The sequence below is a fragment of the Pan paniscus genome, chromosome 1, assembly GCF_029289425.2.
Source record: "Pan paniscus chromosome 1, NHGRI_mPanPan1-v2.0_pri, whole genome shotgun sequence".
Classification (NCBI taxonomy): Eukaryota; Metazoa; Chordata; class Mammalia; order Primates; family Hominidae; genus Pan; species Pan paniscus.
The window spans coordinates 203,770,900-203,785,267 of NC_073249.2; the positions used below are offsets into that span (position 1 = coordinate 203,770,900).

General features: G+C 46.5%; 1 protein-coding gene, 1 non-coding gene and 1 pseudogene across 9 annotated transcripts in view; 1 reads left to right on the forward strand and 2 right to left on the reverse strand.

The window, feature by feature from the left end:
* LUZP1 (leucine zipper protein 1) overlaps nucleotides 1-14,368 on the forward strand; it is a 93,679-nt gene that overhangs the window by 2,500 nt on the left and 76,811 nt on the right. For 4 of the 8 annotated variants that reach the window (XM_063594109.1, XM_055096674.2, XM_055096676.2 and 1 more), the window contains one exon: nucleotides 6,784-7,041. The exons of 3 other annotated variants lie outside the window; for them this stretch is intronic. The gene's annotated coding sequence lies outside the window, so the exon portion shown is untranslated. Of the gene's footprint in view, nucleotides 1-6,783; nucleotides 7,042-8,605; nucleotides 10,258-14,368 lie in introns of those variants that run through there. One more of the 8 variants, XM_063594127.1, reaches the window with a different exon arrangement.
* LOC112438370 (U6 spliceosomal RNA) lies at nucleotides 11,761-11,861 on the reverse strand (annotated as a pseudogene).
* On the reverse strand, nucleotides 13,295-13,401 carry LOC112438307 (U6 spliceosomal RNA). Its single transcript, XR_003026763.1, has one exon. It is a non-coding gene; the product is annotated as a U6 spliceosomal RNA (small nuclear RNA).

A 14,368-nucleotide genomic window follows, 5' to 3' on the forward strand; every position in this document is an offset into this window, starting at 1 on the left:
TCCTCCAGTCCAGGAAACTTGGGACTTTTGCTGTATTACAGTCTGTGTAGTGCCTGGCACACGTTAGGCACTCAGCCATTTCTTATGAAATACATAAAAATGTAAAGGAATGGAGGGATGCAGGCCAGACACTGTACTAGGGACAGAAAGGGATCAGAAATTAATAAGCATCATTCCTGTCGTCGAGGAAGTCCCAGGCTGGAGGGAGAAATAAGATGCATGCGAGGAAGACTGTCCTAATTGCGCTAATGGGGGATGAACACTAATGGAGGCAAACACTAGGGGGGAAAGCACCAAAAGGTCCAAAGACGACTGAGACCTAGTCCCTGAAGAGCTGAGATGCCTTTCCTTTGTATTATGTGTTACGATTTACAGAGCACTTAGCTTACATGAAATAGGTGGGTATACACTTACTCTGCAGAGGTGGGAAAACTGCTGCTGAGAAGAGTTCAATGACTTGCCCAAAGCCACCCAGCCAATAATGGCTGCCTGAGTGCATAGCTTATTTGCTTTGGAATACAGTCCATTTCCTCCCAGACTTGGGCTTTGATGTTGCACATGTCTTGGTTTAGATCCTACTAGATGTGTGACCAGTAAGTGACTTTCCCTGTCTGAGCCTTGTTTTCCCAGTCTGCAAGATAGCAATAATGACCCCCTATAACTTTTAAGAGATAGTATATGCAATATACTAGCAATAATGACCCCTATAACCTTTAAGAGGTAGTATATGTAAAGTACCCAGCATGATTCTTGGTTCAGAATAAAGGATCTATAAATGTTTGTGGAATGAATGAATGAATGAATGAATGAATGAAATGCACGTAGTAACGGTTGCCCTGAAACATGAGGGAGCAAAGGAATAGAGGGAACTTAAAATCATGCCATTTTGGGGATGATAGGAGAATTGAGGGCTATTTTATTCCTTCCTATTCTGACTTTCTATGATTCTTGGCAGACTTTGCATTGGCCTCAATCACACTGGGTAATCATTTATTGTTTGCAAACCAGCAAAAGTGAGCCAACTCCAGCTTGTTTAGCTTTCTTTTTATGTATATCTTTATTGCCTTTTTTTCTGATGACACAGTAATACTTCTACATGTAAAAAATTAAATTGCAGAAAGATATAATGAGTGAAAATGAAAGTGCAAGTTTAGACATGGTAGACACAAGGTGCTGACATATTGTGATTCTTTGGAAGGTGTGGAGGGGGCATAGGACAGTGTGATGGTGAATTTTATGTGTCAATTTGACTGGGCTAAGGGATGCCCAGATAGCTGGTAAAACATTATCTCTGAGTATTTCCAGGAGATATTAATATTTGAATTGGTAGATTGAGTAGAGAAAATTGCCTTCACCAATGTGGGTGGGCATGATCCAATTCACTGAGGGCCCAAAGAACAAGGGCCCTTGTCCAATTCACTGAGGGCCCAACAGAACAAAAAAGAGGAGGAAGGAAAATTTGCTCTCTCTCATTGAGCTGGAACATCCATCTTCTCCTGCACTTGGACATTGGAGCTCCTGGTTCTCAGATCCTTGGACTCTGAGACTTATACCAGCACTTCCCTGCCCACAAACCCCCATTCTTAGTACCACCATCTTTTCTGGTTCTCCAGCTTGCAAAAGGCAGATTGTGGGACTTCTCTGCTTCCATAATCTTGTGAGCCAATTCTTATAATAAGTAAATTTTATATATATATACGTATATATGTGTATACATATATACGTATATGTGTGTGTGTGTATATATATATATATATACATATATATATACTCCTATTGGTTCTGTTTCTCTGGAGAACTCTGACTAATACAGACAGGGACAAAAAAAAATTCTCCCTGCTTAAAATTCTTTTTGTCCTGGCCTTGTCATGGTTCCTGAGACTTCTATTAGGTGTCTTACTTTTGGCTTCTAGCATTGAAAGTTCAAATGCAACCAAGGGCTAGGGTCAGGGGAGAAAGCGAAAATCGTCTCGGCATGGGCTTTCTTGGAACCCCACGAAGGAGGAGATGGGATCTGTGGAACTTTCTACTGCAGTATGCACAGGTGGCTCAGATGCCCACTGCTCGTATACCTTGTAGCTGTGTTTTTACCCCCTTTCCCCTCCATAGCAAAGTCTTTTTTGAAAGTTCTCACTATATGCACACACAGAACAGCAAAACAGGCTGGGCACAGTGTCTCACACCTGTAATCCCAGCACTTTGGGAGGCCAAGGCAGGTGGATGGCTTGAGCTCAGGAGATGGAGACCAGCCTGGGCAGCATGGTGAAACCTCATCTCTACCAAAAATACAAAAAAAATTAGCTGGGCGTGTTGGCAGGCACCTGTTATCCCAGCTACTTGGGAGGCTGAGGTTGGAGGATTAGTTGAGCCTGGGAAGTGGAGTTGTAGTGACCCGAGATCATGCCACTGCACTTTAGCCTGGGTGACAAAGTGAGACTCTATCTCAAAAAAAAAAAAAAAGAAAAAACAAAAACAAAATGAAACTCAGCAAAGCAAAAAAAAAAAGAAAAAAAGCTGAAGGTTCTCTAGCTCTTTTTTATTTATTTATTTTTTTAGAGACAGTGTCTTTCTCTGTCACTCAGGCTGGAGTGCAGTGCAGAGATCATAGCTCACTGTAGCCTCCAACTCCTGGGCTCAAGCAATCCTCCCTCCTCAGCCTCCTGAGTAACTAGGACCCCAGGTGTGAGCCACCATGCCTGGCGGTGGCTCACACCTGTAATCCTAGCACTTTGGGAGGCTGAGGTGGGCGGATCATGAGGTCAGGAGTTCGAGACCAGCCTGACCAACATGGTGAAACCCCGTCTCTACTAAAAATACAAAAATTAGCCGGGCATGGTGTCGCAGGCCTGTAATCCCAGCTACTCAGCCAGCTGGGGAAGGAGAATTGCTTGAATACAGGAGGCAGAGCCGAGATCGCACCACTGCACTCTAGCCTGAGCGACAGAGCGAGACTCTGTCTCAAAAAAAAAAATAAATAAATAAATAAATAAAATTTTGGCTGGGCATGGTGGCTCACGCCTGCAATCCCAGCACTTTGGGAGGACAAAGCTAAAGGATCGCTTGAGCCCAGGCATTCGAGACCAGCCTGGGCAACATGGTGAAACCCTGTCTCTACTAAAAATACAAAAATTACCCGGGTGTGGTGGATCATTCCTGTAATCCCGGCTACTCGGGAGGCTGAAGCAGGAGAATCGCTTGAACCTGGGAGGCAAAGATTGCAGTGAGCCCAGATCGTGCCACTGCACTCCAGCCTGAGCGACAGAGGGTGAACTCTGTCTAAAAAAATAAAAATAAAAAAATAAAAATTTTTTTTTGTAAAGACAGGGGTCTCACTATGTTGCCCAGGTTGGTCTCAAACTCCTGGTCTCAAGTAATCTTCCCACCTTGGCCACCCAAAGCACTGGGATTACAGGTGTGAGCCACTGCGCCTGGCCTATTTAGTTCTTTATAGTCTCCATATTTTTCTATGCATATACTAAGCATATATTACAAACTATAACTACAGGATCCTACTACACTTGTAATTCGGCAACTTACTCTTACTCTTTTCACTTAACAATGCCCAATAGAGACCTTTTATTGTCCAATCATGCAAATCTATTCCTTTCCTTTTACTAATGGAGGTCTTGCTGGGAGGATGAGGACATGTTCAAATAGTAACAGCAACCACTATATCCTGGCATGAACTAGGTGCCAGGCTCTGAACTCAGCTCTTTCACATGTTTAACCCTCACAGGCACTGTGTGAGAAAGGTAGTATTATTATTTCCATTTTGCAGATGAGAAACTGAGGTGCAGAGACCTAAAAGCCCAAGATTACATAACTAGTAAGTGGCAGAGCTGGGTTTTGAATCCCGATCTTTCCTGTGCCAAAGCTTTTGCTATGAATAAATCAATAAGTGGTTGCTGGGATCATGGGTCCTGGGGAGAAAGTTCTTTCTTCAGAACCTACCTTATATGTCCTGGGTTCTTCCTTCCAAGGGTTTGTGGTACTTGGAATCAGCATTAGCCCTTAGGAGCAACTCAGTAAAGGCCCTTCCTTTGCCTCCAGCAATCTTACAGCCATGATTACTTTTCACAGGAAGTGGTGTTTTTGAATATTTTTTCTAAAAATAAGCTATAATTTATTAGGGGCCTTTGAGGACCGGGCCAGGCATTTCAGGACACCCATGTGCCTGCCTGCAGCATAGGAAATTAATCAGAACCCCAAAGTTCCTCCCCTCCTTCCACAGGCCAGTGCTCTAGAAATGCCCAGTGCCTCATTGCAGTTCTCCTAGAGGATTGCAGAGATGCCAAGGGCGGTTTAACACAGATCCACGTCTCTGTAAAGAAGGTGAGAGGAGAAAGGCACGAAGCAGAAATGGGTCAGCTGTGCTGCAAAGAACTCTCAGAGAGAACTACAAGCTGACCCCAGCTTGGAGGCATGCTGAATGGCAGAGATGCCCTGGGGCATCATCAGATGTGACTCTGCTGAATCCATCTGGGGTCTGCAGACTGGAGTGCTGGTTTCCATTCCAATGGGAATGCTTTGCAGGGCCACTTTCAGCAAGCCTCTTCCTTTCTCAAGACCCTAAAGTCTTCCATATGAAATGATTAGGTGGATTGTTATGAGGTGCTGTGTGGTGTTAATAACTAGAAATAATACTGATTATAGTAGTTATATATAAAAAATACATATATAAATCATACAGTAATTATATATATATATATATTTTTTTTTTGAGACAGGGTCTCGATCTGTCACCAGGCTGTAGTGTGGTGGCATTATCATGGCTTATTGCAGTCTCCACCTCCCAGGTTCAAGGGATCCTCCCACCACAGCCTCCTGAGTAGCTGAGACTGCACGGGCACCACCAGGCCTGGCTAATTTTTAGTATTTTTTGTAAAGACGGGGTTTTGCCATGTTGCCCAGGCTGGTCTCAAACTCCTGGACTCAAGTGATCCACCCCCCTGGACTCAAGTGATCCTCCCAAAGTGCTGGGATTGCAGGCATGAGCAACCGCGCCTGGTCAATATAATACTACTGAAAATAAGAATGACAGGGGCCTGGTGTGGTGGCTCACGTCTGTAATCCTAGCACTTACGGAGGCCGAGGTGAGTGGATCACCTGAGGTCAGGAGTTCGAGACCAGCGTGGCCAACATGGTGAAACACCGTCTCTACTAAAAATACAAAAATTAGCCAGGTGTGGTGGCAAGTGCCGGTAATCCCAGCTACTTGGGAGGCTGAGGCAGGAGAATCTCTTGAACCTGGAAGGCAGAGGTTGCAGTGAACTGAGATCGTGCCACTGCACTCCAGCCTGGGCGACAAGAGAGAAAATTCGTCTCAAAAAAAAAAAAAAAAAAAAGAAAGAAAAAGAAAATAAGAATGACAATCATATTGTTCATATTGTTTGTGGAACACTGTGCCTGATGTTTTCCATACAGTATCTTAGGTAATTTTAAAACAAACACTACAAGACTATATTATTATCCCCATTTTATAGATGAGAAGACAGGCTCAGAGATGGCTATTATGACCCCAGAACATATGATCCCAGGGTTTTCTGGCATCAGAGCTTGAGCTCCACAAACATGTGTGGGTTCTGACCTCCAGGAAGTGCTAAGAAACAAATGGGAGGTCAGTTCTTTATAAGTTGTAGTGTTCATGCCCACGTGAGGGTTAAACACAATGTTATTGGTTATTCAGAACAGGGAGGATTGCTTTCTGGCTGGGAGAAGCTGGGAGGTGAGACAGCAGGGGAAGAGCTTCAGCAAAGGGTCAAATGTGGGAAAGCAGTGGGTGTGCTAAGAGAAGTTTGGATAAACTTTGTTTGTGTGTGTGTGTGTGTGTGTGTGTAAAGGTAGGAAGTGATCATACCAGGCCAGGGCTTTGGCCTTTATTCCATAGGCAATAAAGAGCTTACACAAGAGATGTCTCAAGAGACCAACCATGCTGCTGTAGTCAGAGAGGAAGCAGCCCTCAGCCCATCTGTGTCCTGGCTTGTGAATGCTGCTGCGTGCCAGCGTGTGGGAGGGCATCCGCAGCGAGAGCAGTCTCTGGCTGTGTCCTGTACTATGCTGGGTGTGGGTCTTGGGCTGTCTTTGAAGGCTTCCTCCTGGCTTCTCAGGGCACTAGGTGCCTTTTAGACAGTAGACTTAAAGGAAGTATGCCATAGAAGTATGGGAGGGGATTTTGAGATCATCTGGTTATTCCCCCTTCCCATTTTAAAGAAGATGAAAATCGGGAACATAGATGGGAAAGTACTTGTCTAGCATCACACAAAGAATTAATAGCACAGTGGGGGACTGGAACCCATGCCTCCTGAGTCTGAGCTGAGTTCCTTCTCTGCATTTGCAGAGTAATAGAAATAGGATTTGTTGAGTGATTATTCCATATCAGGTTTTAGGCTAAGCACCTTTCCATTGATTATCTCATTTAATCCTCACAACCCTACTGAGAGTGTCCCGCTTTTTTCTTTTTCTTTTGAGACAGGGTCTCACTCTGTCACCCAAGCTGGAATGCAGTGGCACGATCACGGCTCACTGCAGCCTCGACCTCCCTGGGCTCAAGCGATCCTCCTACTTTAGCTTACCGGCGGGCGCCACCACGCCCAGCTAATTTTTGTATTTTTTATAGAGATGGGGTTTCGCCATGTTGCCCAGGCTGGTCTCGAACTTCTGAGTTTAAGCGATCCGTCCGCCTCAGCCTCCCAAAGTTCTGGGATTACAGACTTGAGCCACCACGCGGGCCGAAAGTGTCCCTCCTGAAATCGAGAAGTCTTGTCTTCCATTTCGATTTCCCAGGGCGCCTAGCACAGGACCCAGCTACGGAGGCAATAAAAACTTGGTGGAGTCTAAGTCCTGGGAAGGGAAAAAAAGGACGGAGGGGGCGGGGCCTAAGACAACCCCGCCCATCGCAAAGACCCCGCCTTCCAGAACACTGACGTCACAATTTGGCCCCGCCCCTCATTGTCAGTCCCGCGGAGCCAGAGGAGGCGCCGGTCGCTGGCAGCTGAGCGGCGGAACCCTTCGCGGGCGGGAGCGCGGTTCGGGGCCGCAGAGGTGAGGGTCCGTGAGGCGGCGGCGGCGGGAGCGCGGCGCGGGGAGGGGAGGGCGGCGGGGTTGGGAGGCCGGTCCCGGGTGAGGTCGGGGCACCCGCGGCCACGGGGCAGAAGAAACCGCGGGCGCAGCCGAGGAGAGATGGGGGTGTGGAGTTGGGGGAGAGTTGGAATGGATTTTGGAGGAAGGGCTCAGGAGGGGACCTTTTGGGGCGAGACCCAGCACATGTTTGTGGAGTTGGAGGAAGAGACTCTGAGGAGATTTTTCCTCGGGAGGGGGAGGGAAGGTTCTGAGGAGACTTCTTGGTGGGAGCCAGACTCTGAGAAATGTTTGGGGCAGAGAGGCGGAGGAGACATTTTCGAGGGGGCGGCGAAGAGTTTCGGGGGTAGAGTTTGGGGTTGGGGGAGGGGGCGCGGGCCGACAGGGGCGGGGGGCGACGAGGCGGCCGGGGAGGGGGCTGCGCGGGGCCCGGCGGGCACCGGAGGAAGGAAGTGATCAGACAGGAAGGGCCCGGGAGCTGCAGCAGGAGGAGGAGGAGGGCGGTTTGGGAGCGCGTCGGGCCGGCGTGCGGGGCCAGCTGCGGGCGCGGGGCGCGGGGCGCGGGCCGCGGGCCGGGCGGGGAGGGGTCCCGCGGCCGCCGCAGCTGTCGGCCGCGCCGGCCCGCGTCCCGGGCGCTCTGCTGGTCTCGCAGCCAGACCGCTGGGCCGGGAAGGAATTCGAGGCATTCGCTTTGTTTAAGTTGCCAGTAGACAGTCCTTAGGACTAATTAATGGTGGAATCTGCAGGGGGACGCCGGCGAGCGGGGCCGGGGCCTCCCCCCGCCCGCCGCGGTGAACTTTCCGCAGCGCGGGGCCCGCCTCCCGGCGCACCCCCGGCCCCCGCCCAGCCGCCCGGGCAGGGAAGGAGCCATGGCTTCCCGGAGCGCAGGAATGAAGTGCGGTTTCTGGGGCTGGTGGCCTCTGGCTGCGGAGCCTGCCTGCAGGGAACCTGGCGACCCGGAGCGGCCGCGCTGGGGCTTCGGAGCCCGGTTTAGAGCTCTTGGAGGTGGCTGCGGTTTCTGTGCATAACCTTGGAGGAGCCTCTGTGAGCCGAGAAAGACCATCTTGCTTTGGAGCATCTGTTTCTTCATCGCGTCAACCCCTTTCCTAACACTGCAGAGCTTGTTGTGGCTTGTTTCGGGAATGCCGAGGCCAGTGCTCACCCTTGCGGGTGGGAGAGGGGAAGAGAGTAGGCACCCCCAAAACCCCTGCAGTGTGATTTCTAGAAGGCCAGAGACTGCCTGCAGCTCCACCGTCGCACCTTCACTGACTTGAATGACCTTGGGGGAAGGATTGCGCTGCTGAGCCCTTGGTGCCTTATCTGTCGTTGGAGGAGAAAATACTCTCTGGACCTCCCTGCCTTTTGGGGATGTTTTGAGGGGTGGGGTTTGCTCAGGGTATTTCTTTTACAGACGGCTGCAGTTCTGGCCTAAGGAGCTGGACTGGTGTCAGAGCCGGGAGAATTCAGATCACCTAATAAGATTTGACTACCTCAAATTAGGGAGGGAGGGGTTTGAATTTTAGGAGGACATTTCTTTTTGGGGAATCTGGAAGGTGTGTTCCAGATTGCCTTCTGTCACCTTGTTTGCAACTTTGGTAGTATTCATGTGGTTAAATTGAATTACTCCCATAGAAAATTCTTCTTTTGTCAGAAATAATTGTTTTGCTCAGAATTCCCCTGGGGGCAGATTAAGGTTTTGCTCAATTTACTCCTAGAAGAATTTACTCCTAGAAGAATTTTCCAGGTTTCTAAAATTAAATCACTTTTCTAAACATAGTAACTAAAGTTTGAAAAGCTGGAAATAGTGAGCTGGGAAGGGAATGGGTTGGAGTATGAAGAAGGCAGCAAACACAGGTTCATTGTTGACCAGTGATTAATAATGCGGATTGTTAATTAGCCTTCGTTGATTATGAGGTGTTTTCTTAATCTTAAATAATTTAAGACCAAGAAAAGGAACTAATGTTGTTGAGTTGCCTATTCTGTGCCCAGTAATTATGCTAGGTGGTATAGATCTTAGGCAGTCTTCCCAAGAATTTTGTGAGGTGGTAGTTAGCATCCCTTTTTTTTTTTTTTTTTTTTGAGACGGAGTGCTCTGTCACCCAGGCTGTAGTGCAGTGGTGCGATCTCGGCTCACTGCAACCTCCGCCTCTCATGTTTAAGCTATTCTCCTGCCTCAGCCTCCCGAGTAGCTGGGATTACAGGTGTGTGCCACCTTGCCTGGTTAATTTTTGTATTTTTAGTGGAGATGGGGTTTCACCATGTTGGCCAGGTTGGTTTCGAACTCCTGACCTCAAGTGATCTGCCCGCCTCGGCCTCCCAAAGTGCTGGGATTACAGGCGTGAGCCACCGCTCCCAGTCAGCATCCCTGTTTTATAGATGAGCAAGCCAAAGGTCAGAAAGTAAAGTGGCTGTCCCAAGTTCACACACACAACTAGTAAGAAATGGCACTGGAATTCATACCCAGGTCTGTTTCTCAGGTCTGTGGTTGTCTCTCTACTTTGCCCACTGCCTTGGGAATCATGAGACCTAGTTTTTTGGCCTTTGACTCAGCCACTGGGTGACTGTGGGCCCTAGAATAAGTCATTTAAGTCTATTCTCCAATAGTATTGCCTTTTCTTTCAGCAGTGTTGTAAATATGCACTTGAAGTGTGCTGTTTTTTTTTGTTGTTGTTGTTTTTTTTTGGTAAAAAGACAAACATATAAGGCTGTAGTAGTGTAGTAGTGGTATGTACTATATGCCTCTAGGTGCTTACTTATTTCTTATGATGAAAGCATTTCTGTTAAAATGGGGAGTACCTAAGTGATCATATATTTCATTTATGTAATGGAAGTTGATGGATAGCTAATGGCCCTTCCAGTGTAAAGCGGCCATCATTAAGGTAACATTATCAGAAACAGAATCATTTTTCATGTAATACAGCTTTTAGGGACAGTGTCAACTTATGAGTAAAGCATGCTGTTACAGGTAGGACCCGGATAGTCCAGGCTGAAAGATGTGGTATAAACTTTGATGCATATAATAGATGCATAGCAAATATTTGATGAGTGAATGAATGAATGTAATGAATGTATTCCCTTTTTTTTTGGAGTGCAGTGCTGTGATGATGTCTCACTGCATCCTCTACTGCCTGGGCTCAAGTGATTTTCCCACGTCAGCCTTCTGAGAAGCTGGGACCACAGGTGTGTGCCACCATGCCTGGCTAACTTTTTTTTTTATTTATAGAGATGAGGTTTCCCTGTGTTTCCCAGGCTGGTCTCCTGGAACTCCTGGGTTCAGGGGATCCTCCCATGTCAGCCTCCCAAAGTGTTGAGATTACAGGCATGAGCCATCATGCCCTGCCCGGAATGCATTCTTTAAAAAAAAAAAAAAAAAAGCTTTATTGAGGTATAATTTACATACAATAAAATTCACCAATTTTAAGTGTACAGTTTGACGAATTTTGACACATGTATACAGTTGTATAATTACCACCACTGCGTTTATTTTTTTAAACTGTGTGTTATCTTTTAGGAATTGGGTAGCAGATTTATCCCTGGGAATGTTATGAGGTTTCTATGCTCAGATTCAATACTGTGAGATCAGAATGAATATTAGAGTGTTAATGTGCCAACTTGGGAGGAAATAGGAAAACCTTAGGTATTTAATGGTGAGGTAAATAGGAAGAATAAGGAGAGACATTTATTGGATTAGGGGAAAGATAAATAAATTCAGGAGGAAGTAGATTTTAGTTACTTTTAAGACAGAGGATACATTTTGGGGAAAAAGTTACCAAAAGATTTAAGGAGTTGAACTTTTAATTTTTTTTCTTTTGAAATGGTAGCTCCTGAAATATAAAACTTAACATCTTTGGCTGTGCTTAAGAAGCGCTTAACAAATTATGGTTGTTCAAATAATACTTAAGGGTGGGGATGGTGTAAAGTGGTTGAAGGCCTTGCCCTTCCACCTATGACAGAATATCCTTAGTGTTGATCTCTAACTTGTTTTAAGTAATATTCCACAGAGGGAAGAATACATTAGGTAGCAATTGTGGCTTGCGGGGAAGATTGTTTCTTCCTTTTCATAATTTCTCAAGTCACTGAACTTCTCCCAGTATGCTTTAGCTCAAGTCTCTGTCTGTGTCTTAGAAAATGCCTGGAACCTCTGCTAGTGAGCTTCTAGAAGAAGCCCCATTTCTACCTTCTCTTTATTTTTTGATTTTATCTTTATTCATTCTGTTTCTGTATGGTGACTGTTTTTTTTTTTTTGAGACCGTGTCTCACTGTGTCGCCCAGGCTGAAGTGCAGTGGTGTGATCTCGGCTCACTGCAAGCTCCGCCTCCCGGGTTCACGCCATTCTGCCTCAGCCTCCCGAGTAGCTGGGACTACAGGCACCCGCCACCATGCCCGGCTAATTTTTTGTATTTTTAGTAGAGATGGCATTTCACCGCGTTAGCCAGGATGGTCTCGATCTCCTGACCTCGTGATCCGCCCGCTTCGGCCTCCCAAAGTGCTGGGATTAGAGGCGTGAGCCACCGCGCCCGGCCGGTGACTGTTTTATAAGCCCTTCTCTCACCCATGGATTTGTCTGAGAATGGAAACTTTTTTTTTTTGCTCTGCCCGAAGCAAAGGAATTCTTGTTAAATCCACCATTGGTCCTCCGTATACCATTAGGAAATAATAATTAAAATAACCCTTTAGATCTACTCAAAGGGGTGACTATAATAGTGTTCCCTCCTTGAGCGGGGGACATGCTAATCTTCTCTGTATTGTTCCAGTTTTAGTATTTGTGCTGCAGAAGTGACTACTCTGTTCACCTTTGAAAAAATAATAACTCTATGAGGTAGTCATTATCCTTATTTTATAAATGAGGGAACTGAGCTCAGAGCAGTTAACTGCCAGAGAAAGTGAGGGGCAGACCACTGATTCGAGCTCAGGTATGATTGATGCTCAGGTTTGGGGTCTATGTCATTACACTCTCAGTTGTATGGGAGTGGAGGGTCAAGGGAAGAGCTTGAAAATACCATATTAAAATATGAGCCACAACATGACAAGCATTGCTAACCTTTTAGGCATTGCTGTTGTCATCTATGACTTTCTTAATTTCTGGAGATTCCTCCTTATGTTCTAAGGAATTTATAGTTAATCCTTTAGTATTGCACAACTTCCTTCCCAGACTCAGCATTTTTTTTTTTTTTTTTTTTTTTTTTTTAAGAGACGGGATCTCTTTCTCTCGATCTGGAGTATAGTGGCAGTCATAGCTCACAGCAGCCTTGAACTCCTGGGCTTAGGCAGTTCTCCTTCCTCAGCCTCCGATTAGCTGGGACTACGAGTGTGCACCACCATGCCCAGCTAATTAAGAAACATTTTTTTTTTTTGTAGAGACAGGGTTTTGCTTTGTTGCCCAGGCTGGTCTTGAACTCCTGGGCTCAAGCGATTCTCCCACCTTGGCCTCCCAGAGTGTTGGGATTACAAGCATGAGTGGCACCTGGCCCCAACATTCTTTTTTTTTTTTTTTTTTTTTTTTTTTTGAGAGAGTCTCACCCTGTCACCCAGGCTGGAGTGAAGTGGTGTGATCTCGGCTCATTGCAACTTCCACCTCCCGGGTTCAAACGATTCTTCTCCCTCAGCCTCCCAAGTAGCTGGGAGTACAGGTGCCTGCCACCACACCCAGCTAATTTTTTTTTTTTTTTTTTTTTTTTTTTGAGACGGAGTCTCGCTCTGTCGCCCAGGCTGGAGTGCAGTGGCGCGCGATCTCGGCTCACTGCAAGCTCCGCCTCCCAGGTTCACGCCATTCTCCTGCCTCAGCCTCCCGAGTAGCTGGGACTACAGGCGCCCGCTACCACGCCCGGCTAATTTTTTTGTATTTTTAGTAGAGACGGGGTTTCACCGTGTTAGCCAGGATGGTTTCGATCTCCTGACCTCGTGATCCGCCCGCCTCGGCCTCCCAAAGTGCTGTAATTTTTGTATTTTTAGTAGAGACAGGGTTTTACCATGTTGGCCAGGCTGGTCTCGAGCTGCTGACCTCGTGATCCGCCTGCCTCGGCCTCCAAAAGTGCTGGGATTACAGGTGTGAGCCACCGCACCCAGCCTTATTCTTTATTAACATGGTACTTTGTATCACTGGCTATTTGAATTACTCCTCTGAAAGCTTCTACCAGGGTAATCTTTCATTCAAGACCTGCCGTATTTGCATGTGCCCCTTTATACCGTTTGTTTCTTTATTTTTACAAAAAAATTTAAAAATATGGACTGCTTTATGAATTAGCATGTCATCCTTGTGCAGGGCACATACTAATCTTCCCTGTACCCTTCCAATTTTAGTATTTGTGTTGTGGAAGTGAGCACTCTATTCCTGTTTTTATCTGGACAAAATAGTATTTTAAAAATGTATTAGGGGCTGGGCTAGCATGGTGAAACCCCGTGGCTACTAAAAATACAAAAAATTAGCCAGGCATGGTGGCAGGCACCTGTAGTCCCAGCTACTCGGGAGGCTGAGGCAGGAGAATGGCGAGAACCCAGGAGGCAGAGCTTGCAGTGAGCCGAGATCACGCCACTGCACTCCAGCCTGGGCAACAGAGCGAGACTCCGTCTCAAAAAAAAAAAAAAAAGTATATTACGTTATTAAAAACTTTATGATGGAAGTATATAATACATATACAGAAAAATGCATGTAAAAGTGGAATTTGATGTTTTTTTCCCACAAACTGAATATACCCATGTAAGCAGCACCTAGATCTAGATCAAGAAACAGCGTTACCCGTACCTAGAAGCCCCTATCCAGTTCCCTTTCAGTTCCTGTCTCCCCTCTACCACCCAGGGTAATCACCATCCTGACTTCTGACAGCATAGATTATTTTGCTCTTTTTTTGTACTTTTGTAAAAATTGAATCATATAGTATATATTGTTTGTGGTCTGGCTCCTTTTATTTAACACTAATGTGACCGTGCAAAAATTTTTAGTGGTTTTTAGATTTGGAATAAAATTCAAATTTCAGCTCTTTTTTTTTTTTTTTTTTGAGACAGTCTCGTTCTGTCGCCCAGGCTGGAGTGCAGTGGCGCGATCTCAGCTCACTGCAACCTCCACCTCCTGGGTTCAAGCCGTTCTCCGCCTCAGCCTCCCAAGTAGCTGGGATTAAAGGTGCCTACCACCATGCCTGGCTAATTTTTGTGTTTTTAGTAGAGACGGAGTTTCACCATGTTATGTTGGCCAGGCTGGCCATGAACTCCTGACCTCTTGATCCACTCACCTCAGCCTCCCAAGGTGCTGGGATTACAGGCGTGAGCCACTGTGCCTGGCCATTTCAGTTCTTTA